Below are 25,931 nucleotides of genomic sequence, written 5' to 3' on the forward strand. Positions count from 1 at the left end.
AAAACCCCTTTAAGGCAATGCAGTAGACCGACCTGCAGTCCTATGTAAAGATAACAAGATTGCACAGCCTAATGCGCCAATTAACAAACTCATATCTGCTATTCTGAAGAATTCAAGGCAATAATAAGATGTCATCATAAAGTGATTATATGAAAAATACTCCGTGTGGAGCAGGGTGAGAGATGACGCGTGTTTATGTAAGAAGTCAGATTCTGAGTCAATGAAGGAGCAGTCAGCATCCGCAGGAACAAAAACACACAAGAGGTCATCCCAAGCAACAACTGTCACACCGCGCCGGACAGTTCTGCTGACATCTATAGACATCGCGACAAAATTATCTACAAACCTGCATGTTCATATACATGGAAGCAGAGCTGGGATTGATACACCCTGATGCCATTCTAGATTTACATAGGACTGCAGGAAAACCTACATCATAACTCTGAGGAGACATTGATGCAGCCCCAGACAAACTCAGCTCTGCTATACCACTAAACTGCTCTGTGCTTATCGGTTTCCAGCAAATGATCAGTTCATAAACACGTGCGAGGAGTTTCACAATCTTCAGGCGCTTCTTACAAGACATAAAGCGTAAAGATGGAGCGAGCGTTTGGGGAAGTTACAGAATATAGGGGGGACGGCGAGGAGGTCAGAGGTGAAGAACGAATTCTCTGATCTCACGTATTGAAAAGTCTGATATCTATCTGATATATATCTACACACACACACACTGTATATATAGATCTATGTCTCATCTATATCATTTATCTAATATGTATCATGTTTCTAATATCTATTATGTATCTCTCTCTCATATCTATTTTACTCTTTCATTTCTAATTACTCTTATTTTTGCTCCTATTGTGAATGTGATTGCTGCCGTTATGCCAAAATGTCCCCACTGAGGACAATAAAGTTTTTTTTCCTTCATCTATCTATCTATCTCCTATCTATCCATCTCCTATCTATCTATCTATCTCATATCTATCCATCTATCTAATATCTATCCATCTATCTCCTATCTATCTATCATCTATCTATCTATCTAATATCTATCTATCTCATATCTATATATTTGAAAAACAATAAAAGAGAACACCACACATAAATATAAGGATATTATATAAAACTGATGTAGCAGAGATGAATTTGTATGTTAATATACTAGTTTAACCAGCAACCCCAATGTAAAAACACACATAGTGTACAGTGATAGAACTATGAGAGGGGACAAATGGCAAGCTCAGCTCTCCTACATCTGACAAGCTCAGCTCTGCTACATCTGACAAGCTCAGCTCTGCTACATCTGACAAGCTCAGCTCTGCTACATCTGACAAGCTCAGCTCTGCTACATCTGACAAGCTCAGCTCTGCTACATCTGACAAGCTCAGCTCTGCTACATCTGACAAGCTCAGCTCTCCTACATCTGACAAGCTCAGCAATCCTACATCTGACAAGCTCAGCTCTGCTACATCTGACAAGCTCAGCTCTCCTACATCTGACAAGCTCAGCACTGCTACATCTGACAAGCTCAGCTCTCCTACATCTGACAAGCTCAGCTCTCCTACATCTGACAAGCTCAGCTCTCCTACATCTGACAAGCTCAGCTCTGCTACATCTGACAAGCTCAGCTCTCCTACATCTGACAAGCTCAGCTCTCCTACATCTGACAAGCTCAGCTCTCCTACATCTGACAAGCTCAGCTCTCCTACATCTGACAAGCTCAGCTCTGCTGCATCTGTATTTATTATGGTCCAGTTCACACACCTTATAGGAGAAAAGCTGTCTCCTAACACTGCTGTCCACCATGGTCCTCCAGGGCCCGCTTTCTATGGGGCGCTCTATGGATGGGACTGAACTCTGCGCACACTTTTGGCTCCATACATCCTGCCTGTTCCTCTGCCTCCTCCAGTTGTGCAGAGCAGCAGCAGCAGCAGCAGCCTGTGCATCGCTCCTGCCCCCACAGCTACTGTACAGCGCCACACCTCCTCCTGCACAATCCTCCAAAGCTGTATTAACCCCTACAGTGATGACAACCCAGCATCAACTGATGCAAAAACTGGTGGTTACAAGAACTTTTTTTTCTCTTTCTTTAAATTGTAGAACAACTTTTTGATAATCATCTAAAATTAACAAATCTTTTAGTACCAACGGCTTGAGTTATTAACACCAGTTTTTAAAGGGGCTGTCCACCGACAGATCATAAAAAAAATCAAGCATATTTGCCTTTTATGTGCTGTTCAAATGATGATCCAGTGAAAAATTATGACATTTACTTACATAGTATGGTGCCACCTGGTGGTCCAAGTGTGCAGCACTGGGCATGTCCACCCCAGGGCTGCTGGTCACACATGCTCAGTCACTCTCCTCACAGCCAGGTCTCTGCACTGTTCACTGCAGGGCAGCCGAAAGAAAAAGCTTTCTGACCTCCATGGACGGGAAGGAGCAGATCCTCTGCAGGAGCATGGCAGTATAGCTGCAGGGAAGGTACGGATGGACTATACTGTCAGCTGCCAGAAGGAGAAGGAGGCCGACTTTGTCCAGAGCCCACACCAAGACGAAAAGATGAAAGGAACTGTAGTTCATATGTTCAGTTCTCCATAAAAATAAACGGAGGCCACAGATGGACTGTTCATCTCCAATCATGGTCACCACGGAGACTGGCCAGTTCTTGGAACCCCTGGATTAGTCTACATCATTAGCTGCTTCTGCATTTCTTCTCATGCACAGTCACTACTAAAGCAAAATGGAGTAGCTGATACTGTGGTGTCATGGCACTGAGAGGGGTTTCCTAATTCATGGAGTCCCCCATCTGAGCCATTCATGAGAAAACAGAGTTTATTTATAATTCTTTTTTCCACCACTAGAGGGAACCATAAGGGCTGAATGAACCCATAGCCAGAGAGCTCCCTCTAGTGGCTGCGTCGGGTAAGTAGAATTAAATTAAATTAGGTGAACATTTGAACACATTATAACCCACCTTTAAAAACTGAAGCCATGCTAAAAGGACCCTCCTGCGCCCCTATATACACAGCATTACAGACAAGCAGCCAATATAAGTGTCATACCTCCAAGGTCACAGCCCTCATTTGCCAGTATAGACAGGGTTAACAAGCTACACATGGCTTCCTGAATAGGGGCCGCACTGGATAACTACCCGATGATGCCTCATTGCATAACTATTAGTCAAAGCGGTGAACTGGACCAACAAGAACCAGATTGCATGAAGACTGTGAGCTCCTCACAGCGGCTACGGGCAGAGGAATGGATGCATCAGTAGTGAGTCAGCCTCCCAGGCCGTACAAGGCCGCGTCCTCACCATCTACAGCCCTGGTCCAGGGCATCTTTTCTTAGATCTCTGTTTTGTGCCATTCCTCTGTTATTCCTACTTGAAATTTATGAATAAATGGACAACTGTCCCTGCCCGCTCAATCAGTGGAGACAGAATAAGAGTAAGCAAGGACATGTCAGCTTCTACCCTTTTCCCCCATATTAAGGACCTATCCGTTACCTCAATGGGATGTAGAGGTTGTAGTTGCACTGCACCGCCGGCTGCAGCATAGTGCGGGTAAACAATGAAGAGAACGCAGTGCTCAGTGGAATGCCAGAGGGAGAAGGAGGCTGATTTTATCCTGAGGATAGGTCATCGATATGTTAAAAGTGGACAACCCCTTTAAGGTTGTCACTGGCTGCATATGCAACTAATGAGCGCATGAATATGCCACAAACTTGAGAGGTCATTGTGGGTGGGCATGGCATGGGCAGTCGCAGCGCGGGATCCACTTTACAAGGGGAATGGTAACACCAAGTTGTCAATTTATTAATATATTTAAGAGTAAAAGTGGAACAGCACAGGGCAGGGTCTTAAAGGGGTCGTCTCATTTCAGCAAATAGCATTTATCATGTAGAGGAAGTTAATAGAAGCCACTTACTAATGTATTGTGATTGTCCATATTGCTTCCTTTGCTGGCTGGATTCATTTTTCCATCAGATTATACGCTGCTTGTTTCTTGTTTGTACACTATAGGTAAAAGCGCCGGCATATTTGGTGGCTGGGACTGTGGGAGTGCACCTAGGCTTGTGATTTTTCCTATAGTGTTCAAGCACGACCACCAGTGATGGATTACAGGGTGGTCGTGCTAGTAGGGTTGCTCTACATAGTAAATGCTATTTGCTGAAGTGACACAACTTCGTGGTTGGGTTTCAGGGTGAGGGTTTCTCAATGGTTGTCCATAGAGTTATGTGTACTCTTTCTCTCCCCCCCCCAATGCTAGAGGAGTCTGGCAGCATCTTTCTCCCCTCTCCTAAGCCGAGCATGCATGTCTGTGAGGGGGGTCAGGAGATTATAGCAGTCACCCAACATTCATCTCATGTGTATGGCCAGCCTTACAGCTGAGAGATGATGGAAGTCACTGAGGAATGAGTCACTCTGGAGATTACATGCCCGTGTTCTGGATTTTATACACCTAGTTAGCAATGGGTGAGGTTAAAATGCCCAAACCCTCTAAGGGCATGGTCACACGTGTCGGATTTAATCAATCACGTCTCTACTGGGGCGGTGCTGCGGGCCACAGGCGTTGGTGAGGCACAGCTGGGGAGGCAGATTTGCTAGAAGTGATTATATGTCATACAGGACTTCCTATAGTTTCACCAGTCTCTGGTTTAATAACCTGACTACTATTGTGCTTTTATATTCCGCTCAACTGTTTTAGAAGACAAGCTTTGAGATAACTTAAGTTTTCTATTTTTTTATTTTATAACAGAACAGATTAAGGGCATCTGAAAGAAATGATAAAAGGACTAAAAATAAAAAACTGTTATAAATAAATTGATAAATACTGTACCTAAGTTTATTCTTTTGGCTGACTCCGTATGACTATATCGATTATGCTTCACAGATTAAAAAATAAAATAAAATAAAAATACATCTATAAACATATTTTTCACTCATACATTTTTACCCCCAAAAGTCTGCTGGCGCTGCGCTGTGTCCTGACACAGCTCTTGTAGGTAGAACATGCTGGAATTCCCGAGTGGCCGAGGTGAGTTCTTTTATTAATGTCAGATATGAGGTCTGATGAAGATTGGGAATCTGATCTGAGGTCTGATGAAGATTGGGGGTTTGATCTGAGGTCTAATGAGGATTGAGGGTCTGATTTGGGGTCTTGATGAAGATTGGGGGTTTGATCTGAGGTCTAATAAGGATTGAGGGTCTGATTTGGGGTCTTGATGAAGATTGGGGGTTTGATCTGAGGTCTAATGAGGATTGAGGGTCTGATTTGGGGTCTTGATGAAGATTGGGGGTTTGATCTGAGGTCTAATGAGGATTGAGGGTCTAATGTGGGGTCCTGATGAAGATTGGGGGTTTGATCTGAGGTCTAATGAGGATTGAGGGTCTGATTTGGGGTCTTGATGAAGATTGGGGGTTTGATCTGAGGTCTAATGAGGATTGAGGGTCTGATTTGGGGTCTTGATGAAGATTGGGGGTTTGATCTGAGGTCTAATGAGGATTGAGGGTCTAATGTGGGGTCCTGATGAAGACTGGGGGTTTGATCTGAGATCTAATGAGGATTGAGGATTTGATTTGGGGTCCTGATTAAGATTGGGGGTTTGATCTGAGGTCTGAGGGTCTGATTTGGGGTCTTGAAGATTGGGGGTTTGATCTGAGATCTAATGAGGATTGAGGATCTGATCTGAGGTCTGATGAAGACTGGGGGTTTGATCTGAGGTCTAATGAGGATTGAGGGTCTGATTTGGGGTCCTGGTGAAAAATATTATAGCATACAGTCACATGCATGGGACATGGATTGTCCACATGTTACTTTAAAAGTGAAATCCAGCAAATGTGAAAAGACATGAACACTTTTGACCAAGTTCAACTTAAAATGAACATCTACCTATTAATTACAGGGGTTGTCAGAGTTCAGAGCTGAACCCGGACATACCCATAATTTCACCCAGGAAGCCCCCCCTGACATGAGCATTGGAGAGGTTGATGCGCCGATGCACTCCCTTGCCCTGTGCAGGATCGCGCAGGGCAAGGGCTCTTTAATTTACTATAAAACACTTCCGTCCAGCAGTGTGTTTGGTGATGTCATCGGCTCTGATGGGCGGGCTTTAGCACTGCCCTAGCCATTTAACAAGCTAGGGCAGCGCTAAAGCCCGCCCATCAGTGCCAGTGACGTCACCGGGCTCACTGCTGGGCGGCCCGAAGAAGAGCCCGATTCGTCAAGGGAACTCTACATAATGCCTTTTCCCTTTGCGAATCCGCGCAGGGCAAAGGAGAGCATTGGAGCATGAACTGCTCAGATGATCTTGTCAGGGGGGGTGCCTGGGTGAAATTCTGGGTATGTCCAGGTTCAGCTCTGAACCCGGATAACCCCTTTAATAAGGCTAAACCATCTTTAGTCGTTGAAATTCCACTTTTCTAATACACTGCTCAAAAAAATTAAGGGAACACTTAAACAACACAATGTAACTCCAAGTCAATCACACTTCTGTGAAATCAAACTGTCCACTTAGGAAGCAACACTGAGTGACAATCAATTTCACATGCTGTTGTGCAAATGGGATAGACAACAGGTGGAAATGATAGGCAATTAGCAAGACACCCCCAATAAAGGAGTGGTTCTGCAGGTGGTGACCACAGACCACTTCTCAGTTTCTACGCTTCCTGGCTGATGTTTTGGTCACTTTTGAATGCTGGCGGTGCTTTCACTCTAGTGGTAGCATGAGACGGAGTCTAGAACCCACACAAGTGGCTCAGGTAGTACAGCTCATCCAGAATGGCACATCAATGCGAGCTGTGGCAGGAAGGTTTGCTGTGTCTGTCAGCGTAGTGTCCAGAGCATGGAGGCGCTACCAGGAGACAGGCCAGTACATCAGGAGACGTGGAGGAGGCCGTAGGAGGGCAACAACCCAGCATCAGGACCGCTCTGCCTTTGTGCAAGGAGGAACAGGAGGAGCACTGCCAGAGCCCTGCAAAATGACCTCCAGCAGGCCACAAAATTGCATGTGTCTGCTCAAACGGTCAGAAACAGACTCCATGAGGGAGATATGAGGGCCCGACGTCCACAGGTGGGGGTTGTGCTTACAGCCCAACACCGTGCAGGACATTTGGCATTTGCCAGAGAACACCAAGATTGTCAAATTCGCCACTGGTGCCCTGTGCTCTTCACAGATGAAAGCAGGTTCACACTGAGCACATGACAGAGTCTGGAGACGCCGTGGAGAACGTTCTGCTGCCTGCAACATCCTCCAGCATGACCGGTTTGGCATTGGGTCAGTAATGGTGTGAGATGGCATTTCTTTGGAGGGCCGCACAGCCCTCCATGTGCTCGCCAGAGGTAGCCTGACTGCCATTAGGTACCGAGATGAGATCCTCAGACCCCTTGTGAGACCATATACTGGTGCGGTTGGCCCTGGGTTCCTCCTAATGCAAGACAATGCTAGACCTCATGTGGCTGGAGTGTGTCAGCAGTTCCTGCAAGACGAAGGCATTGATGCTATGGACTGGCCCGCCCGTTCCCCAGACCTGAATCCAATTGAGCACATCTGGGACATCATGTCTCGCTCTATCCACCAACGTCACGTTGCACCACAGACTGTCCAGGAGTTGGCAGATGCTTTAGTCCAGGTCTGGGAGGAGATCCCTCAGGAGACCGTCCGCCACCTCATCAGGAGCATGCACAGGCGTTGTAGGGAGGTCATACAGGCACGTGGAGGCCACACACACTACTGAGCCTCATTTTGACTTGTTTTAAGGACATTACATCAAAGTTGGATCAGCCTGTAGTGTGTTTTTCCACTTTAATTTTGAGTGTGACTCCAAATCCAGACCTCCATGGGTTGAAAAATGTAATTTCCATTTTTTTATTTTTGTGTGATTTTGTTGTCAGCACATTCAACTATGTAAAGAACAAAGTATTTCAGAAGAATATTTAATTAATTCAGATCTAGGATGTGTTATTTTTGTGTTCCCTTTATTTTTTTGAGCAGTGTACAAAGCTCCATATTCCCTACCCAGACAGGGTAAAATAAGAAAATTCTAGCTACCAGCAACCACCACTGGAGGGAGCTTATGAGCTAACTCCAATTAAACTCCCTCTAGTGGTGGTTCCAGGTATCTAAAATAACGTCAAGGCAGGGGATAAGGATGCTCTGCATCAGAAACAAAACAGCTTTAACCATTATTAATCAGCACAGAATTTTGTACCAGTTTAGATTATAAAAAAACATCAAAATGGTAAAGAGGTGGAAAGACGCTTTAGGTTCACCAGTAGGAAACTTGAATATTCTATCATTTACGTCAAGATATATAACAACATGTAAAGGACAACATTTAAAGTGAGGTTTAAATGGGCAAAATCAGACCATTTTCTCTGACAATGTTGAGAATTGTTCATTTTGACCCAGTTAAAGACCATAGGAAACCTTCTAACCGTTTCCCAGGGGAAACAATCCTCTATGTCTTAGTCAAAGGGAAACCAAGACCGTGCCAATTCCATACCATGTAAATAGTTCAATTACATATTGTGCTACTCAAACAAAGGCATATTCTGCATCTGGGCCGCTCATAAAAAGACCATATATTCAACTTCTATTCCATTGAATCAGTGGTAGCCCAGAACATGACAATTTCTCAAACTTCCAGAAGCTACAGGTCAAGGAGACACGTGACCTAAAGGGGTTATCCCATGAGTAATGCAAAGAACAAAAACCGAACTAGAACCAGCCCTGTACCTCACGTGGATCAAAAGATCTTCACATTCGTGGCTCTGCTAGATTTATTTCAAGCTGGCATCTCAGGGGGTGTGTACTTTCTCAGGGGGAATGTCCTTTCTGGTGGCAGTTTAAGGATGAAACTGAGCATTTATGTCAACCTCAAATGTATTCCTATCCAGGCGCTGGTTTGAAAAATGTTGAATATTTTTCGTGGAACAACCCCTTTAAAGAATATGGTTATATACAGCTGAATAGGCTAAGAATAATGTAAAGCATCTTGTGTATGCCTGTTTTTCTTGTGCCATTAAAGGGGTTGTGCCATGAAACATATTCTACATTTATAAAACCAGCACCTGGATCTGAATATTTTTGTAAATGCATATAATTAAAACGTTATTACAGACACTGAGCTTTTTAATAAAATGTATTCTTTTCTATATTTCTTGTCCACCACACTGAGGTGGTCACACATGCTCAGTTTCAATCTTCAACTGCCACCAAGCATATCTGCTGTACCGAGCTACAGGAAAGAGGCTACAGCAGAATGGACATGTCCCCTGCCTCTTTCACACTTGCGTTGTCCGGATCCGGCGTGTACTCCACTTGCCGGAATTACACGCCGGATCCGGAAAAACGCAAGTGAACTGAAAGCATTTGAAGATGCTTTCAGTGTTACTATGGCAGCCAGGACGCTATTAAAGTCCTGGTTGCCATAGTAGTAGTGGGGAGCGGTATACTTACAGTCCGTGCGGCTCCCGGGGTGCTCCAGAATGAAGTCAGAGCGCCCCATGCGCATGGATGCGATCACGTCATCCATGCGCCTGGGGCACCCTGACGTCACTCTGGAGCGCCCCGGGAGCCACACGGATGGTAAGTATGCTGCTCCCCCCGCTCCCCACTACACTTTACCATGGCTGCCAGGACTTTAGCGTCCCGGCAGCCATGGTAACCATTCAGAAAAAGCTAAACGTCGGATCCGGCAATGCGCCGAAACAACATTTAGCTTAAGGCCGGATCCGGATCAATGCCTTTCAATGGGCATTAATTCCGGATCCGGCCTTGCGGCAAGTGTTCAGGATTTTTGGCCGGAGCAAAAAGCGCAGCATGCTGCGGTATTTTCTCTGGCCAAAAAACGTTCCGGTCCGGAACTGAAGACATCCTGATGCATCCTGAACGGATTTCTCTTCATTCAGAATGCATTAGGATAAAACTGATCAGGATTCTTCCGGCATAGAGCCCCGACGACGGAACTCTATGCCGGAAGAAAAGAACGCAAGTGTGAAAGAGCCCTAAGGTGCAGGGTTGGTTCTAGCTTTGTTAGAAAGAGATAGTCATTTTCTACAGCAATCAGGGCATAGCCCCTTTAATGGCTTGTAACTATCTTGTTTCCCTTATCCCGTCAGATACAATTCCAGTTCCCCTAATGCAGCCTACATTTCCCATCAGTCCTAGTGATATGCCGTCACCTCATTCTTCAGCACTGTTCTCCGATTATTCTTTTTCTCAATGGAAGTACCATAGGAAAAGTGACATGAACTCAAAAAATGGACCCCTCAATAAAGTCAACTTAGGCTTTATTGACACTGGTATTAAGTTACAGTCTATCTGGATCGTCTTGACTAGGGATGAGCGAATTGACTTCGGATGAAACATAAAACTTTGTTCCAATACTGCATGGAGCAGGAGCTCTGTACAGTATTAGAATGTATTGGCTCCGATGAGCCGAAGTTATTGCTATAACTATAGTATAACTTCAGAAATTTATTTTTACTGTAGAAACAATTTTCCGAACTCGGGTTCGGTTCCAAGGTACCACTTGGAACTGAACCAGAATTCGGGAAATGTTTTTTACAGTATAAATCAATTTCTGAAGTTATTATGCAAAGTCTTGCGAGACTTCGCAAAGTAATAACTTCGGCTCATCGGAGACAATACATTCTAATACTGTAAGGAACGCTCGCTCCGTACAGTATTGAAACAAAGTTTTATGCAAATCGACTTCGGATGTTTCATCCAAAGTCGATTCGCTCATCCCTAGTCTTGACCTTAATGATAGTGTTGTATGCTAAAAAAAAAAAAAAAAGATAAAAAAATGGGAAAGCTGCCATTAAGATTTATTGCTAAATACAAACCAGATTCCAAAAAAGTTGGGACACTAAACAAATTGTGAATAAAAACTGAATGCAATGATGTGGAGATGGCAAATGTCAATATTGTATTTGTAATAGAACGTAGATGACAGATCAAACGTTTAATCCGAGTAAATGTATCATTTTAAAGGAAAAATGCGTTGATTCAAAGTTTCACGGTGTCAACAAATCCCCAAAAAGTTGGGACAAGTAGCAATAAGAGGCTGGAAAAAGTAAATTTGAGCATAACGAAGAGCTGGAAGACCAATTAACACTAATTAGGTCAATTGGCAACACGATTGGGTATAAAAAGAGCTTCTCAGAGCGGCAGTGTCTCTCAGAAGCCAAGATGGGTAGAGGATCACCAATTCCCACAATGTTGCGCAGAAAGATAGTGGAGCAATATCAGAAAGGTGTTACCCAGCGAAAAATTGCAAAGACTTTGCATCTATCATCATCAACTGTGCATAACATCATCCGAAGATTCAGAGAATCTGGAACAATCTCTGTGCGTAAGGGTCAAGGCCGTAAAACCATACTGGATGCCCGTGATCTCCGGGCCCTTAGACGACACTGCACCACAAACAGGAATGCTACTGTAAAGGAAATCACAGAATGGGCTCAGGAATACTTCCAGAAACCATTGTCAGTGAACACAATCCACCGTGCCATCCGCCGTTGCCAGCTGAAACTCTACAGTGCAAAGAAGAAGCCATTTCTAAGCAAGATCCACAAGCTCAGGCGTTTTCACTGGGCCAGGGATCATTTCAAATGGAGTGTGGCAAAATGGAAGACTGTTCTGTGGTCAGACGAGTCACGATTCGAAGTTCTTTTTGGAAATCTGGGACGCCATGTCATCCGGACCAAAGAGGACAAGGACAAGCCAAGTTGTTATCAACGCTCAGTTCAGAAGCCTGCATCTCTGATAGTATGGGGTTGCATGAGTGCGTGTGGCATGGGCAGCTTGCATGTCTGGAAAGGCACCATCAATGCAGAAAAATATATTCAGGTTCTAGAACAACATCTGCTCCCATCCAGACGTCATCTCTTTCAGGGAAGACCCTGCATTTTTCAACAAGATAATGCCAGACCACATTCTGCATCAATCACAACATCATGGCTGCGTAGGAGAAGGATCCGGATACTGAAATGGCCAGTCTGCAGTCCAGATCTTTCACCTATAGAGAACATTTGGCGCATCATAAAGAGGAAGGTGCAACAAAGAAGGCCCAAGACGATTGAACAGTTAGAGGCCTGTATTAGACAAGAATGGGAGAGCATTCCTATTTCTAAACTGGAGAAACTGGTCTCCTCAGTCCCCAGACGTCTGAGTGTTGTAAGAAGAAGGGGAGATGCCACACAGTGGTGAAAATGGCCTTGTCCCAACTTTTTGGGGATTTGTTGACACCATGAAATTCTGATTCAACATATTTTTCTCCTAAAATTGTACATTTTCTCAGTTTAAACTTTTGTTCCATGATTTATGTTCTATTCTGAATAAAATATTAGAAGTTGGCACCTCCACATCATTGCATTCAGTATTTATTCACGATTTGTATAGTGTCCCAACTTTTTTGGAATCCATTTGTATATTCAAACAGGTCTGTGACAGATCTTGTAAAATACGATGAAGAGAGCTGAATTATAATGTATGACCCATATGTGATGTGACCTGGCCTACCTGCTAATGCGCTCTGTGGTGCATGTATAAGTCATCGGACAATTAACCAAACCTCGCTATGATACAGAGGAACATTACAGGTAATCAGTGACTGAGCAAACAGCTATTAGACAACCTCAGCATATGCTAAGATTAGCGTCCATAGCCAGGGTCTAGGTCTACAGAAAGAGCCTAGTGCGTTCATTGCTCAGTATGAAGATTGCAATATCATTAAACAATACTATTATAATTAATATTACATGTAATTATAGAACACTGAAATTTATCTTTAAAAAGTAACATTATACTGAATACAAAAATATTTAATATTAACAAAAACATCCTTTAAGGAGTTTTCAGGTAATAATGGACTTTTACTTGTGTACCAAAGTCTGCATCACATATTGAAAGATTCATGCTCACCTGCTCCCCCCTGCTCCGCTGCTCATCCATCTTCCGATCCCCACCTTGTTTTCTTCTGGCCGGGTATGGACATGGTCATGTGTGCCTCTGTAGCCAATGACAGGGTTCAGCGATGACGTGCCAGTCATTGGCTGCGGCGGCGCACATAACCATGTCCAAAAGGTGGGGACCAGAATAAGGATGAGCAGAAGCCAGGGAGCAAAGAGTGGCAGAGAGCAGGTAAGTATGAATCTGTCAGTAGGTGATGCAGGCTACGGGGCATAAGTAAAATGCCCCTTGATACCAGAACACCCCTTTAAAGCAGTATTGTCATCACCTTATGATTGGTGAATGTCCGGTCCCACCAATCCCGAGAATGAAGGGGCCATAACAATGACACCTCTGTAGCACGGCCACATTCAGGATCGGTGGGCGTCCCAGAAGTTGCATCCCCACTGGTCATGAAATGAAGGTGCATTCTAGCAGCCCCTTTAAGGGGTTGCCTCACCAAGATATTCCCTTTTTAAAAACATCTATGGTAATGAGTCCAACTTCTCTAACCCCTCAGTCATTTCCTGGCATGAGCTTCAGCTTGTCACTCACCCGCTCTGCAGAACCTCTGCGGGGAGAAATATAGCAATTTCACATGGTTGTCCATCTATGTAATGCATGGACTGGTCAGGTCCACTATAGTGGGAGCCACTCTCAGGCTCCTTTCACACTAGCGTTCGTCGGTCCGCTCGTGAGCTCCGTTTGAAGGAGCTCACGAGCGGACCCGAACGCCTCCGTCCAGCCCTGATGCAGTCTGAATGGAGCGGATCCGCTCAGACTGCATCAGTCTGGCGGCGTTCAGCCTCCGCTCCGCTCGCCTCCGCACGGCCAGGCGGACAGCTGAACGCTGCAAGCAGCGTTCAGCTGTCCGCCTGGCCGTGCGGAGGCGAGCGGATCCGTTCAGACTTACAATGTAAGTCAATGGGAACGGATCCGCTTGAAGATGACACCATATGGCTCAATCTTCAAGCGGATCCGTCCCCCATTGACTTTACATTGAAAGTCTGAACGGATCCGCTCAGGCATCTTGCGCACTTAGAAATTTTTCTAAGTTATTAATGCAGACGGATCCGTACTGAACGGAGCCTCCGTCTGCATTAATATGATCGGATCCGTTCAGAACGGATCCGATCAAGCGCAAGTGTGAAAGTAGCCTTACAGAGCAGCTCTTCATTCTAACTCATAGAGAGTAGTCTTGAGCAAGGAACCCCTTCTATGATATCAATTCACCCTAACAGGGCATTAAAAAATGGGGCCCCTTTAGTATCCAATGGGACCCAGCGGTGGGAAAGGATAATGGAATTGGCCTTAATAAATTTTTGGTCATTTTATTGCATTATTCTGACTAGATAACCATGAAGCTGTCTCAAAATGCGTGGATCAGTCCTGTAAAAGGTGGTCTATTCTCCATGGGTCTTCAAGAAAATTAGCCAGTTTAGACTATTTCTTAGGCAGGTTTTAGTTCAGGTTGTGACTATTTGCTATATTCATTTATAAGTAGTGTCTGTAGAAAGTTCTATCTTCTATACAGCAGGCATCCTCTCCATGCTACACAGACTTGACTTGGGTCCTTCACACGAGGCAAGAACCCACCAGAAGGCCGCAACAAGCATGGAAACTGCAAGACAGCAGGAAAACCAGCAAGAATATTAAAATGAATTATATGTCTTCCAGGCTCTTCTTATTTTCAGGGACATCGAGGAAGATGCCAGACGAAGACCGTCTTGGAAGGAAAAAAAGATGAACGTCTCTCACTCAGCTGGTTATAGGACTTCAAAGAAGTTCTCACGATGTAAGTGAATCAAGTAGTAACACAAGCCCTGTGCATGTGAGGCCTCACAAAAAACGAGACCAGTGCCAAATTATTTAAACAGGCCACAAGTTCAACAGAGAATAAAGCATTGACCGGGGGATTTACTGACAGCAAATAAAAGCCCTGACCAAAAAACCTCATACTGACTGAAAGGCTCGCACGTCAAAAAGTCCTTTGTCAGCACAGTGCACCCCGGGCTAAATGCTTTACCATTCATTGCGAAGAATACGACATCTTAGTAAATCTATTCTACCGAAATCCAGAGCAGGAGACTCATGCTGAAAAGCATGTCCTCTGTGTACAGCACTAATCTCTAATTCTGGGGGACAAAGGGCAGCAACAAAAATGGGATTTAACACTTGCTATGGCCGAAATGGGCTAACAATATGGCTGACCACATGTCGCGTGCGCTCCTATAGTACAACGGTTGGTACCTACTGTTTAGAAGGGGTTTTCCAGTCGTGAATGATATCATTAGCATGTGGAATCACTTTATGATCAGTGAGGGTCTGACCTCTGGGACCTCCACCGATCCTGTTGTGACACTGCCTCAACTTCAATGATTTTCTGAACCTGAAACACAGCCCCACTAGTCATGAGAACCGGCATCCCGTGTCCGCCACTTGAATACAGTGATGGTTAAGACCATTCAAAGTCTATGGTACTGCTGAGGACAGCCAAGTACATCGCTCAGTCCCATACAGTTCGAATGGCCGCTCCATTCAAATGATGAACGTGGGACCCCTGTTCTTCCAGCCATACCGCCAGGCAATCAGACACAACACAAACAATCATTCTAAGGGCAACCCCTTTAAAGGCTATGTACACCTTTGAGGGGGCAATCTTTTTATTATTGCATTGCACTCATTTTGAGCAAAACTGATTTATTTCGAATGGTCTTTATAAAATACTTTGAGCCCATTTCTCTGTACAGTCTTCAGATTCTCTAGTAGCAAGGCCTTTGTTTACTCTGTTCTGTCAGGCTGTTTATCTGATCACTGACACCTTATAAACACTCATTACAGCTCAAATCTTACTGATAAGAAGGTGGTTTAAATAAGTTTTTATAACCTTTTAGAGATAAGGTTTATTAAATGACTGATACAAAGTGAAAGTACGATTCGCACAGCTAGACAAACAGTTAATTCTTTGTGACAGAACGGCTCAATATTTTTAACAAAGATAAAGACCAATTGAAAAAACATTTTTTTAGCCCAAAATGAGTAAAATGCAATCATAAACAATTGTCCCTGAAGGTGTACATAGCCTTTAAATTTGATGGATTGCCTTAAAAAATTAATCGCTGACCTGCGGAGGGTGGTGCTGCTAATTTGTGCTGTTCAAGGGGTCCCTGTTGGGTCTACGAAGGTGAGGTATTAGGCAGTTGGTTGAAAGGGAAGCTGGACATGGCATGGAGACCTACCTCTTATGTTGTTCCTAATCTGCTAAGAAAGGTTGGTTTGGATATTTCATGTAACATGTAAATGGGTAGCATAATGAAGCCAAACCCTAGAGACATCCTAGGAAGGGTCCCCCTTCTCGGTTAGACACAAGTGGTTGCACTTATTCAGAAGCTACTGATGACATCTGTCAAATCTGGAAATTTTTGGAAAAAAGTTATCCTCTAAATATAACAAGCAGAAAAATGGCCAGAAGAGGGCAGCAGTGATGGGAGTAGTAATGGTGGTTAGCGGTCAGTGGGCTGCACTCATGAATCTTTTCACATGAATACTGCAAATAAAAAATAAATAAATAAAATCTTTGTAGCATTGGAAACATGGCTGAGCGGCCTTCATAAGGAGCGTCTGTGCGGAGAATGGACGATAAACCCCACTATTAGTCCAGTCATTATTCACCTTTGGTTTCGTCCACTAGGAAAGTTTTTTGGCACAACCATTCCTGCTATTATTAACATGAACCAGGGGCCTGGAGATATGGAAGATTTTACAGTCAGCGCTTCCTGCAATCAGTTATATAGATGCCAAATTAAAAAGTGAATGGGATTATCAGAGGAATGTGACAGTCTGCGCACTCTCCAAAAGGAGCCCGGGTCACATTCCAGCCCTTGAGTTGGAGTCTAGATTCATAGAACATAAATTGGCGTTCCCCAAATACCGTATTATAAAACTCACATCACCAGAGCTGGCCATTATATATCTATACATGCAGGCTGTGTACATTTACTGCCCTTCTGTGCTAAGGCGGAGCAAAACCTTGACAATTAGGGTACGTCTACACAATGGCATTTGTTGCGCAACTTATAAAAGGGTATAACTACACTATGGCATGGGATTTTTTTGCAATGATAGTCAATGGTGTCGACATGCTGCGACTGTGACGCGATAATAATCCAACTTGATTGGTTTTTGTTGCGACTGTCGCGTCGCAATCACAGTGAGACACCGCTAATGATAACTCCATCTGGCGGGAGCCACCAGGGATTAGTAGGCGGTGGTATGATAATATATATATATATATATATATATATATATATATATACAGTACAGACCAAAAGTTTGGACACACCTTCTCATTCAAAAAGTTTTCTTTATTTTCATGACTATGAAAATTGTAGATTCACACTGAAGGCATCAAAATTAAGAATTAACACATGTGGAATTATATACATAACAAAAAAGTGTGAAACAACTGAAAATATGTCATATTCTAGGTTCTTCAACGTAGCCACCTTTTGCTTTGATTACTGCTTTGCACACTCTTGGCATTCTCTTGATGAGCTTCAAGAGGTAGTCGCCTGAAATGGTCTTCCAACAGTCTTGAAGGAGTTCCCAGAGATGCTTAGCACTTGTTGGCCCTTTTGCCTTCACTCTGCGGTCCAGCTCACCCCAAACCATCTTGATTGGGTTCAGGTCCGGTGACTGTGGAGGCCAGGTCATCTGGCGCAGCACCCCATCACTCTCCTTCATGGTCAAACAGCCCTTACACAGCCTGGAGGTGTGTTTGGGGTCATTGTCCTGTTGAAAAATAAATGATGGTCCAACTAAATGCAAACCGGATGGAATAGCATGCCGCTGCAAGATGCTGTGGTAGCCATGCTGGTTCAGTATGCCTTCAATTTTGAATAAATCCCCAACAGTGTCACCAGCAAAGCCCCCCCACACCATCACACCTCCTCCTCCATGCTTCACGGTGGGAACCAGGCATGTAGAGTCCATCCGTTCACCTTTTCTGCGTCGCACAAAGACACGGTGGTTGGAACCAAAGATCTCAAATTTGGACTCATCAGATCAAAGCACAGATTTCCACTGGTCTAATGTCCATTCCTTGTGTTCTTTAGCCCAAACAAGTCTCTTCTGCTTGTTGCCTGTCCTTAGCAGTGGTTTCCTAGCAGATATTCTACCATGAAGGCCTGATTCACACAGTCTCCTCTTAACAGTTGTTCTAGAGATGTGTCTGCTGCTAGAACTCTGTGTGGCATTGACCTGGTCTCTAATCTGAGCTGCTGTTAACCTGCGATTTCTGAGGCTGGTGACTCGGATGAACTTATCCTCCGCAGCAGAGGTGACTCTTGGTCTTCCTTTCCTGGGGGTCCGCATGTGAGCCAGTTTCTTTGTAGTACTTGATGGTTTTTGTGACTGCACTTGGGGACACTTTCAAAGTTTTCCCAATTTTTCGGACTGACTGACCTTCATTTCTTAAAGTAATGATGGCCACTTGTTTTTCTTTACTTAGCTGCTTTTTTCTTGCCATAATACAAATTCTAACAGTCTATTCAGTAGGACTATCAGCTGTGTATCCACTTGACTTCTCCACAACGCAACTGATGGTCCCAACCCCATTTATAAGGCAAGAAATCCCACTTATTAAACCTGACAGGGCACACCTGTGAAGTGAAAACCATTTCAGGTGACTACCTCTTGAAGCTCATCAAGAGAATGCCAAGAGTGTGCAAAGCAGTAATCAAAGCAAAAGGTGGCTACTTTGAAGAACCTAGAATATGACATATTTTCAGTTGTTTCACACTTTTTTGTTATGTATATAATTCCACATGTGTTAATTCATAGTTTTGATGCCTTCAGTGTGAATCTACAATTTTCATAGTCATGAAAATAAAGAAAACTCTTTGAATGAGAAGGTGTGTCCAAACTTTTGGTCTGTACTGTATATATTAACACTGCTTACATATCATACCGTACACCTTAAAGGCAATGCCCACCATTGAACACATTTTTAACTAATATGAACAGGTCCAAAAAAAATGTTTTCCAGATGTAGAGCTCCGTTCGGTACTTTTACACGGATGGCCTATCTTCAGGTCCGATACCCTGCAATCCTGCTAAAAAGTTGGCACATGAACTACACAGGTCCATTCATTTTGTAATGGACAGATCTGGTTACTGCAGTATTCACTTACTCGGGAGCAGCCCTGCAGTTACCAGCTACTTCAGGGGTAGGCAACCTCCGGCACTCCAGCTGTTGTGAAACTACAACTCCCAGCATGCATACTTACTCTTCTCTTCTCTGAACTCCCATAGAAATAAATGGAGCATGCTGGGAATTGTACTTTCACAGCAGCTGGAGTGCCGAAGGTTGCTGATGCCTGAGCTACGTCCACTACACAATGGACAGAGCGTTGATATTCCACCGGTGGAGTTACTGCATAATAGCTGGCAGGGGTTCAGAGTGTCGGACCCCCGCCAATCTAATATTGATGACCTATCCTGAGGACAGGCCATCAATAAAAAATAAAAATAAAATTTATAGAAAAAAAAAAATAGCAATCTGGACCGCAATGTGCAGTGCAGCCTATGTATTACTGCGGATAATAGTCCAGAATGCTATTGACAGATTTCCTTTAAGTGATACATTTCTTGCTCCCTGCAGCCACCACTAGAGGGAGTTTAGGAACTATCTGCATACTGTCATTGAAGAACAGTATGCAATAAGCTCCTAAACTCCCCCTAGTGGTGGCCAAAATCATTTCACTCAAAACCAGTTCTGATCACTATAGAAGTATCTCAAGAAATTAATCAGCACAGAATTTTAGTTCTAAAAATGAGATGAAGAAAACCGGTGGAAATCCACTTTAGGGAAGCGCAGATCTACCAATGCCTTCCCTGTCAGAAATTTCTCCTGACGCCAATACAAGAACACATTGGAGCTTTCGAGAATAGTATGTGGGACCCTCAATCAGGTAAAAGCATTTGCTCGGGGCCACCAGTCAGGGGCATGGCTTCCTACGTCCCATCTCTCCACCGTCCAGGTGTTCCAGCGTCATCTCACTCGCCTCTGCTTCACATATACTAATGTCAACAGCAGATTTTCTCTGGCAACAAACCGGCAGTGAAGAGCAGCGTCCCCCCACCCCACCCCAATTCCACGCAGTACTAGAGGGACCATCGCAGTAGTATGATGAGCGCTTTCTCAGTTGACATCAATAATTCCTCTGCGGCTGGGGACCGCCATTAAAATTTTAAACTCCACAGAAAATACTTAACTCTGTTCTAACAAGACTTTTACATTTCCAGCCCTTATCCGCCAGCACGTATAATTTCTTTAGCAGGATGTCTGTTACATACATTGACAAATCACATGTAGCATGCTGGTGTCTCTAACATTACGCATATACACCGATCAGCCATAACAGTAAAACCACCTGCCTTATATTGTGCAGGTCCCCCATGTGCTGCCAAATAAGCTCAGACCTGTTGGAGGCATGGACTCCACAAGACCTCTGAAGTGTCCTCTGGTGTCTGGCGCAAGAAGCAGATCCTCCCAATTACTGACGATCCATCATTTGAATAGATCATCGGCATCCGATCGGCGGGGGTCCGACATCCGGGACCCTCGTTAATCAGCTGTTTAAATAGGTAGCGGCTCTCGCAGTGGCGCTGCGGCCTTCTCACTGTTTCCCACAGGCCCGGTGACGTCATGACTATTATCATTGGCCTGGGAGCAGCTCAGCCCAATTGAAGTGAACACCGCTGCCTTCTTAAACAGCTGATTGGCGGGGGTCCCGGGTGTAGGACCCCTGCCGATCAGATGCTGATGATCTATCCAGAGAAGTGTGGCCAGGGCATTATCCTGCTGCCGGCCCCACCATCCTCTCGGTCTTCTCACCGAAGGAAGGTGAATTGGCCATGTTGGATTACCCAGGTTCATGTGTTGACCGGGTAACGATTGAACATCAGTGGTTTGGGTTTTTGCCTTTTGGTGATCAAAAACAATCACTAAATCTTCATCTAAACAGGATAAGGAAGGTGCTGCAAACGTAGCAACCAATGAAATGTTAACTGCAGTATACAGGTAGAAGCATATTATAGATAGGATCTCATATATTTCCATTTCCAGCTATTTAGCCAGAATTTTACTTTTGGTGTGTTACTTCAGACCTTGGTCTAGATCAGAGTTTCTCAACTCCGGTCCTCAGGGCCCACCTACCAGTCATGTTTTCAGGATTTCCTTAGTATTGAGCAGGTGATATAATTAGTGTCCATCCATCAGGACTTACCTCAGGTGTTCATTCTGTGGGATATTCTGAAATCCTGACCAGTAGGTGGGACCTGAGGACTGGAGTTGAGAAACCCTGGTCTAGATTCACACTAGAGCACTATAGTTTAAAGGGGTTATAAAACAAGTAAAACTAATTCAAAAAAATTAAATCCTGTGCACTTATTAGGTCTTGTGTTCCGGCTAGAAATGAAACAGCTCTCTCTGCCTCTATCCCAGAAAGAAGTACCAGCATGATTGAAAACAAGTCAATCAGTTTAATAAGCCAAACAGGTGTTTAGAGGTCAGAAGGCCAATTGTACTGTTCATGTGACAGTGTGGGCTTTCACCCTCCTGATCATTCTTTAAAAAGACTGCACGATTATATAATGACGTGAACATAGAGGTCAATCACCTCCATGCGGAAAGACAAGTGTGGTTGAAACATAAATGTGGTGGGCCTCGACTGAGCATTACAGACACATGAACTGGTGTAACATCTCGGAGTTATGTTACCAAACTCTTTTTCCCTGCTACCACATGTTAAGTGTAATTATATTGTCATTAATGTCATTATATGCATTTTCTAGGCCTGTTTTATGTATTTGCTGTAATTTCCATGTGCACCAACAGGTGGCAGCAGTATGTAGCAGGACCATGGACAGTTTAGTATTGCTAGACTGGAATAGTTCATTCCAGTTTTAGCTCCCCCCTCTGTGAGCAGAAGTGGGCCGGTCCCATGTCCTGTCTCATGGGGAGGAGAAGGAAGTTAGTGAGTGTACCAGCCACCCCTGCTTGGGGAAGGTTGTGTTAGTTGGAGTTCCCAGAAAATAGGGATCCCAAATCAGGACCCTGTCTCTGTTGAGACCATCGAACCTTCCCGGCCTGAGCCATCAGCCTCAGCTGGTTGACAAGCAGGCAGCCATCTCCAGCCTCCAGGAAGAAGCATTCCCTGTGAGCCAAGCTATGAGTACATATCCAGAGTCCAGGAGAAGCCAAATTCCTCCTCAGCTAGTCAGGCCCATTACTAAGCAGAAGACAGACAGAGCAGAAGATAGATACCTGCCATATTCTCCGGGCATATGATCAGAAGCAGAAGAGATATTGATCCCTGCCACATATTGCCAATACCTGCTGGGACCCAAGACTTATGCTGTAACTCGTATGGATTAATGCTGCTTTAAGTAAAGACAAGTTGGATTATATCACCAGTCTGGATCTCATTCCTTACTACCAAAGTTCCTCAGTTACTCCTACTAGCAAAGCACTCATTTTATTGCAAGTGAGCCAGGACCCAGGAGTCCAGCCGTACCCAGGTAGGAGACACCGTTGACACCATACCTATTACACAGAGACACTATCCCCACTCTGGCATTCCTCACCTGGCACGTGAGTTGCAACACCTTAACGGGCCCTGAGACTATAGCCTGCGCACATTGCAATTGGCGTCACAAACAAAAACTATTAACTATACCTACACCTGACCCAGTCAGTGCATCTTAGTGCACCAGTGTGCATTAGTCCCAACCCGGCTTACTGCACTGGCACCTGGGGTGGGGGCAGGGGGAGTGAAAAACCTTAACAATATTAGTTTTTTTTTTACATTTGAAATCCCCAGATAGAGAGCTCTAAAAACACCTATGGGTGAGGAATGTGGCTGGTGGGTGATATGGGGGGCCCCTTATCTTATTCTAGGCCTAAAGGCTAATATGTATAGACTCTAGCCATAAGCTACCTAAAGGTCACCAAGGAAATATATCACACATGATGACAGCAACATGAATATTGACCCATTATTATGGCGCTATAGACTGGTTATGGTAATTATACTGGTAATGTCACACAATAAACCTGGGATGCTCAACCTGCATACAACCCTCCACCTGTTGCAAAACTACAACTCCAGCTGTAGGCTGTCCAGGCATGCTGGAGGTTGTAGTTTTGCAACACTTGGAGGGCAGCAGGTTGGGCATCCCTGCAATAAACGATGAGCTGTGATTTAAGAGGTATTCCAGTATTAAGAAGTAATCTCCTCTCCACTGATCATAAGAAAGAGGGTCTTCTTGAGTCTGTGGCAAGACATGGCGCTAGCGCTGTACTCGGCTATCTCAATCGCCCCATAGACAGTGAATGGGGTGTTAGTCTGCAAGCTGAACCACCAAATGGCAGACTCTGGACCCTCCTTCTGGAGATCGATGGGTGCCCCAGTGGTCAGATACCCACTAATCTAGCAGTTATTCCTTATTCAGGGATAACTTGTCATTAACATAATGAGTCCAGCTTTGATTACAAGGAAGAAAAATATTATTGCACTCTGTAAACCAGAAGGGCTTACATCTGGAAGAAATCTGGAGTTTAGACAGTAACGCTATACTGTTCGCGCTCCGGTCTGTTGACTTTCTACGTGTAGTCAACCATTGGGAGGGTACAGACTACAGGAGTACCTTTATTTTACGGCAGGTGGTCTTCAAATGTACAAAAGTTTATAGTAAAATAAAGTTTAACAATTTTCTAAATTCGATAGTCTTGTGGTGCTGAGCTACAGATTGTGGTGAAATAATTGGAAGGGTTAGAAAAACACTTTTTGCAAACACGAGGCTCTCTTCACATCTGCGCTATGGCCTCCGCTCATCACAGAAGTCATACTTTGGTGCCAGATCTGTCAAAAAAACTGATCTGAATGTGAGTGATGGATTTCATTGACTTATAATGGGGTCCACAGAGATTCCATCAAGGTTTCTGATGCTTCGATGGCAACTCTGTCAACACTCGCTGTGCTGTTTCTGCTGACAGGGTCTTTAGCCCCCCCTCAGAGAACGACCTAGTGCAGGTGTGAACATAACCTATAGCTCTGCTCATATTAGAGTTTCTCAGCTTTTTTCTTTTTTTCCTATTTTTATTTTTTTTTTGTATAAATGCAGTGTTCAGCAATATTCTTGCGGTCAAAAATACCGGACCCCTGAGGGAATCTTGATGTATCCCATTATTATTAATGTTGATTTGGTGAAGATCTGCTGTGATTGTTGCAGATTTTTCAGTGAGTTCTCCATCGGAAACCCGCAAAAATTACACCACCGTGAAGTACTTTAGGATAAAAAATAAATCTAATTTCCTAGTGGGAAATATTTGAGCCTTTATCAGATCATGAGGTCTACTGTAGTTTTTTTTTTACACAATCAAAAAAGGTATCCATGTCCCATGTATATAAAAAGATGCATTTTTGTAACATTTTAGCTCAACTGAAACCTATATATAAATGAACAATATGCATCTGGATATGATGTATTTTGTACCACATACAATGCAAAAAGAGGCTAAGGAAGTTCTCACACTCTCTCTCTAAGCAGGAAATCACAGCACAATATTTAACCACATCCTACCAATCAAATATCCTGGTCTTCATGAGAAGGGAAAACTCAATCAGGGCTTATGACCACCATCCACACTAAAGTGGGTAGACCCTTTTGTCACAAAAAGCTATTCCGTGGATGGGCAATAGGTTAAGCCTTCGGTTATTGATCAGAAGGTATTGAAAATGTAGTGCTACAGATTAATTTGGCCGCACAACTGAAGACATTTGGGGTCATTTATGGTGTAAAGTAGAACTGGCTTAGTTGCCCATAGCAACCAATCAGATTCCACCTTTTTTTTTTTCCAAAGTGTGGCAAAACTAACCTCGCCACTGGGTTTTGGAGGGGCCTGTTTGCTAGCCTCTTGCCTCAGGATTATGGCCCATATACTAACTTTGAAGGAGAAGACAGATCGGCCGCACAGCCTAAATCTGTGGAACTGTTTTGGGCAGGAAAGCCATGCTTGTGGTCGGCCAAATGGGACTTCCATGGAATTCAGGAACCCCTGCTCGGATCTGGGTGATTTTTGGATATGTTGTTCACCCAGGATGTATAAATTATGGGGATATGTGGGGTTTTGAGGTGGTTTCTGTGTTTTGAGGAAAAATGTGTGTTTTCTGCCTGTGAGTGATTAAAGTTAGCCCATTATGTTTGGTAATTGTATCACAGGCAGAGCCTATTGTGTTTTGGTAATTGTATTTTGTTGATTGCGTCAAAGACAATGCCTATTCTGTTATTGAGTGCGTCCCAGGCAATGCCATTGTGTTTGTTGAATTATAGTTTTTTGTGTTTAAACTGTAAGGATTGGCTGCTAGGTTATGTCCTCAGTTCCCAACCAGGTCCACGGGGGTGGTACCCTTGTTGGAAAATGTGTATATAAGTCAATGCTTGTGTGTTCAATAAAGAGTTCCTGTTTTACCCTTCATCATGTTGAGGCTGGTGTTTGGGTAACTGATCGACACTGGGGATTGCTATACGCTGAAGATTTGCTATACTCCCCTGGCTATAACTACTAGCTCTTGTAAGAGCTGTTCCTGCTCCCTGGATTTAGGAGAGGTTCACCCACTGGAAGCTGAAGCCCGGTCTTGGGTCCAGCGTGGGTGGAGGATGGCGAGACCCCAACCAAGCTGTGGCGGTTTGTGGGGTCTGTGGTGGTTACGGTGTCAAGTGGAGTGCTTGGAGTCCTCGGGAAGCACTAGGAGCCATCCATCAACGGAGGTACTCGGTCAAAGTGCCAGGAGATCCGTTACACAAAGTAACTGTCAAAAATGAAAGGTGGGCTCTGATTCGCTGCTATGGGCAACTAAGCCAGTTCTACTTTACACCAGTTTGTGCTGATGAATGGTTCCCCA

At 44.2% G+C, this 25,931-nt stretch overlaps 1 protein-coding gene across 4 annotated transcripts in view; it reads right to left on the bottom strand.

The window, feature by feature from the left end:
• The window catches only part of PDZD2 (PDZ domain containing 2), a 287,308-nt gene that overhangs the window by 129,710 nt on the left and 131,667 nt on the right, over positions 1–25,931 (bottom strand). The window contains exon 1 of one of the 4 annotated variants that reach the window (XM_044276398.1): positions 1,768–1,929. The exons of the other annotated variants lie outside the window; for them this stretch is intronic. The gene's annotated coding sequence lies outside the window, so the exon portion shown is untranslated. Of the gene's footprint in view, positions 1–1,767; positions 1,930–25,931 lie in introns of those variants that run through there. 4 annotated transcript variants of the gene reach the window in all.

This window comes from Bufo gargarizans, chromosome 1, assembly GCF_014858855.1.
Source record: "Bufo gargarizans isolate SCDJY-AF-19 chromosome 1, ASM1485885v1, whole genome shotgun sequence".
Classification (NCBI taxonomy): domain Eukaryota; kingdom Metazoa; phylum Chordata; class Amphibia; order Anura; family Bufonidae; genus Bufo; species Bufo gargarizans.